Consider the following 5,582-nt stretch of genomic DNA (forward strand, 5'->3'; position numbering starts at 1 on the left):
TGGGGTCTTGTGAACCCAGCATTCATTCCTGCCTGTGGCAGGGGGTCAGGCTAGATGATCTGTTCAGGTCCCCCCTGACCCTAGCTACTATGAAACTATGAAGAACTTTTCTCTCCTTTACCAAAGAGCCATTACTCTGAAAATTCTGGTTAATTCATTGCACCAAAATTTAAAGTGAGAGGTGTACTGAATAAAGAAGCAGATTTCAGTCTTTAGAAAAGACAGATGAATGAGGTTGTGCTTTGGGGGATTATTTCTGAAGCTTTCTGATCTGGCTCAGGGTTTTGTTTCAGGCTCTCCAGGTTGTTTGCAACACTTATTATACATTTAAATAAATGCAAAGGAAATAATACAAAGAAAATATACCAATTGTGCTGAATAAAGGCTTCACTGGCATAATGATCCCTTAGTGCAAGAACTGGCAATTCATAATAGAGGTCTAGAGGCATTTAGGAACATGTTTACATGTGCTCCAGGTTGGGGGTCCTTTAATTAGAACTGCTCTTGGGAGGTACTCTAATTAAAGTGCCCATAGCATCATGTGTATTCAGCATCCCATGCTTCAAAATGGCAGTGGGGGTGCTTTAGCTAAAGCTTATTCAGTGTTCAACGAACGTTCAACATAAAGCACATCCATCACCACCCATCCCTCCCCCCCTCCAACCATTTTGAAGCACAGGGATGGTGAATGCACATGACATGGAGGCTGTGCAAACTCAGTTAATTGAGTCTGCTCTGATGCATGCTAATTAGCATGCATTGGAGCTGACATCCAGCACATGTATAGATGCACTTAAAGTTTATTTCTATCCTCCCTTACGGTAAGATGTTGAAAGGCCCTGTAATAGCTCAGTGCACCTAATCGGACAGATGCTCACAGTAGCATAATTAGAAGTGGGCAAGCAGGGCACTGACTTAGAGGGGGCACAAAATGGAAGATGCCGCTACTGCCACCCAGGGCACAAGAACACCTCTGACTCCTTAACAGATAGAAACTGACTTGTCTGTATTGAACTCAAACCGACTGACCTACACTAAATTTGGGGCTTCAGTTAGTGTTTTTTTAGATGTACCTAGTTCTGTTATTGCAGTAGGACTTTATTTAGAAACCACAGCTCTACCCCTTAATCACAGTCAGACATACAGGTGAAGCATCCAAATGTTTTGTTAAGTCTGAAGACAGAGGATTAGCTGAATTTTCTTTAAACACTCATTTTAATTAAAGAAATGTTTGCAATCTGAAGTCTTGTATCTGAGACCAGCACTTTAAAGAACCTAATCCTGTAAAGTGCTGAACTCCTTCGAGACTTGATGAAGTTAAAGACAGTTGAAGGAGCTCACCACTTTGCTAGAAGTACTCAGAACCTCCTGCCTCGGGCCCACCACAAATACATGGCCGGTGTGGATTCCAGACCTTCCTTAGTACCTGCAAAAACAGACTTTAAAAGAAAAGACAGCATAAGTTTCAGATAGAAGCATACATATATATGCATACATAGCCCTAATTCTCCACCACGTTGGTGTTCTTGTTTACACCGTGCCAAGGGAATATAAATTGTTCTAACTTGATAGCATTTTACACCTAATTTGCATTCAATTTTTCCAGGTGTAAAAGACTGCACATGTCACAAAAAAGTGGAGACTGGGGACTAGTATAATTATACATATATATGCATCCATTCACAATACTTCCTGCATCTGTACAAACACAATATATGATTTTAAACTCAAAGATAGTGTGTTAAAACTAATGCATGAATGTAAATATTCTAAGATCTGCCTTCTTGACTGTGTACCACATGTACAGATGAAAACAAATCTTGTTTATAGGAAAATCTGTATCAGTGGTTAAATGACTAAAGAGAAAAATATCAGAATTAATGTTGTCATGTTTCTTAAACAAGCCATTAATGTATATTTAGCATTTAAGGATATTGCTCAATAAGTATATTCTGTACCAAAAACTGTGTTCCATATACAGATTGTGCAGTACCCTATTTTAAAAAGGCACCATAATTAATTTTTATTTTAAATAAAAACGTACTTGTAAAAAGTTTCCTGTGTCTTGTCATCTCTGTAGCTAAGAATATAGATATGTATTCATGGGAAATACTGAAAGGCAAAACAAACTAAGCACTTTTCACGTACTTTTCTAAGACTGCCTGTATTAAGTCCACAGTACAACCTCATGATGACCACTCCACTTTTAACAATTCCAACAGCAGGAACATTTTTTTCCATGGTTATGATGCAACAGATTGACTAACCCTATTATAGCAAACACCCTCTTTTAATGAGCTCTTCTCCTGATCCCCTGCAGGTTCATTAAAATGAAGTTGTACTATATTTCTTTCAAAATAATATTGTACTTTATAGTGTCAAAATATATGTGGCTGTCGCCTAATCCTATGTGAGACTGGATTCCAGTTGCATTATGTTCTCCACTGCTTATCAACTGTGGCTATATGCATTATTAGCTACCTTGCCTTTCCAATTCTTGTGTTAATGATGAACCAATCACCCAGTCTCTGAACTGGATCCCACCTTTCAAATGAACATGTTCTAAATTGCACTGAAAGGCCGTGTGTACAAAATGAGAGGTGTGTGTGCACAACACTTTAAAGCAGGCTAAATGCTTTTGCACTGCTTTGATGGTGTCTGTTTGCATGCCTCAGTGGTTTATTGCACATTAATTCCAGCCGCTGCAGGAAATTCAGCAACGTAATGTGCCTTAAATGACTTGGGACCCCTACAGCCGTGGAATGAAGCATCAGGCTCCGTGCAGCTCCACAGCTCTGCAGGGAGCCCTGCAGGCAGCCTGGCAGCAGCCCAGGAAAGCAGACTCTGCCCAAGAAAAGCCTGATCTTTTCCCATCCCCCACTGAAGCCTGCCTGCTGCCTGCCTGAGCTGCGCGGGGGCCTGATGCTTCCCTCCGCAGCTGTGGTTCCCCACAGGACCACCTGAGCCAGGTGCTTGTGGGTGGGTGCCACCTGGGAGGGGGCACTGCTGCTGCAGAGAGAAACACCAGCCCTCCCCACAGCCCAGGGACCACTCTGCCTGCCAGCAGCTCTCCCTCTCCTCCCCACTGGAGAGGCAAGTAAGTCAGCGGGGTGTGTGCACGACACAGGGGTTTAATCAGTCCTAAATTGAAGCTGTGTTTTTTAAAACCCACTGCTTCAATTTAGGGCTCCCATTTCATCTACACACGCCCTAAAACTTCAGGATGCACAGTAATGGGAACAAAGAAGAGGTGAAAAATAAATGTATGATAGAACCAAATGATTATGCTGCTACAGCTGTCCCAGAAGCTTCAAAACACTTTCTGTGTTGCATCCTGCAGAATTGTTAAGTTTCTCTAACTTGCCTAATAAAATGGCTGCTCACCAGAGTCCTTTCTTTACCCTTCACAAAACTGGCCACTTTTTTTGGACATTCTAATGAAAGGGCTTTGTTTTTTAAATTTAGTACAGTCTTAACTCTGGAAAGAAGATGCTGATGCAGAACTGGGTAGTGCTAAAATCTAACACCCTGATAATTCACACTGTTTAATAGCTTTCCCCAGCTCTTTGAAAGTGATTTTATTTTCCAATTGAATGAGCTCTCCCTGCTGAACAAACATTGTGAACAGTTGATGCAAAATTTTCAGCTTGCAATTGAATGAGTTGCTGCAATAATTATACTGCCATATACTGTATCTCACAGGGCAAAAAAGTTTTTTTAAAGCTGCATCCCCGCGCAAGCTTACACATTTGAGTTTCAGTTTGTGTCTTTCTTTAAGCACATGGGCACAACGCAGAGTGTTCTACTTAAGCGCTACCAAAATACCAACAGTGGTTGCAGCAAGAATTTTGCACCAGGGCTTCCTAAATGAAAACAAACTATGTTAATGTCCAAATAGTGTTAGAGAAGTTTTTGCACCAGCTGTAGTGAGACCATGTGCTATATTTACCAGTGTGTTTCACGTGTTCCATAAACATGACACACTGAAGTCAATTTGCTTTCAAGTACTGACTGGAGCAACTGCAATTCAAGAGCTAGTTCGCGTTGTGACCACTTCTTTTTGATTTACAGCAACTGAGCTTACATTTGCTGGCCCTGATCAGTCACAGTGAATAAATCCATGTTTCATAGGGAAAAGGTATGTCAGAGATAGGATCTGTCCAGGACTGAAGATGCTCCTGAGTCAAAAAATGTGGCTGGGAAGTTGCCTTCCCAGTAACCAGTATAGGCAACCAATACTTCATTAATGTCCAGAATTATTCCAAAAATGTGTTGAACCCTCTGGATTTTTGTGCACAGCATGCTATGTGCTTTCTGTCTTTCCAGCAGCCATTTTATGATTGCTTGTTACTAATCCTTCTGCTTGTTTTCTGGATCTTGGCCTTTCTTTCCTTTCTTGGTTGCTAGCATATCTACAGCTTATCTTTCAAGTTAACAAACAGGAAATCCTTCTTCCTTTCTAGTGATTGGGATTTTGCTGGATGAGCCAAGATGTCAGCCAAAAAGTTTCTTGTTATTTAACATTTCTGGATGAAATCCTGCCCCCAGCGGAGTTGATAGCAAAACTACCATTGATATCAAGGGGGCCATTAAAAAAAGAATATTCTAGGCATAATGCTGTCTGATTCTAGCCCTGAACACATACTTTTTCATCTGTCAATGCTGCACACCATCCTACCCCTATGCATACTCCTTTTCCAGCTGTCTCCCTGTACCATTTTGGCTTGTATCCATTTACTCTGTAGCCTCTCTCTCTCATTGTTCGATCTTTCCTTACCTCACTGCTTCAGCCCACTCAGTGCCTTCTCTCCACAGTTTGTTTCCTTCCTTGAGGCACATAGGACTAGGAGGGGTCTTCTGGGCTATCAAATCCAGTTCCCTGAGTTTACAGGTGATCATTACCCAAAGGAGTCCCCAAAAATGTCACTTGAAACTAGGACTGTGTGAAGCTTTGGTGGCTGATTCGATTCGGGGGAGATTTGGCCCGATTCAGCGGCCGAATCTCTGAATCTGAATTGAATGAGTAGACCCATTTCTCTCTCCAGATCAAATCAAAAGCCTCCAATTTGATTTGGAGAGATTCAGAGAGATCTGATGATTTGTCCATAGACACAGCTTTATATGTTGTTTCTACATACCTCAAGGTACCAGGCACAGCTTGTGAATACTGAGATGCAGGGGCAGATGGAATGTCCCACCGGAGCACAGGGGGATCCCCCGTGTGCTTGGCAGCAGACCCAGAAATGAACCAGAAGTACTTCCAGTCCACTGCCGGTTCCTCCGCAGAGCATACGGGGGACCCCTCACCCCCTGGCTCAGCAACTGGTGCCTCCTCGGTCGGCAGGGGGGGAAGCCAGATTCCCCCCATGGCTGATCACCAAGACGGGGGGCGTGGGGAGGAGATCCTCCACACGCTTGGTGGCCAACCCAGAGGAGGACCGGAAGGTCTTCTGGTCCACTTCCGGGTCTACCACCGAGCATATGGGGGACCCTGTAGCAGGACACTAGGGTGCCTGCTACTGAGCAGTAGTAAATGGGCTCAGCTGCCAGTCAACAGGGCAGCAGCTGGGAGTTGCTAGGGC

Source organism: Gavialis gangeticus, unplaced genomic scaffold (genome assembly GCF_001723915.1).
Source record: "Gavialis gangeticus isolate Ggan-Ray unplaced genomic scaffold, GavGan_comp1, whole genome shotgun sequence".
Taxonomy (NCBI): domain Eukaryota; kingdom Metazoa; phylum Chordata; order Crocodylia; family Gavialidae; genus Gavialis; species Gavialis gangeticus.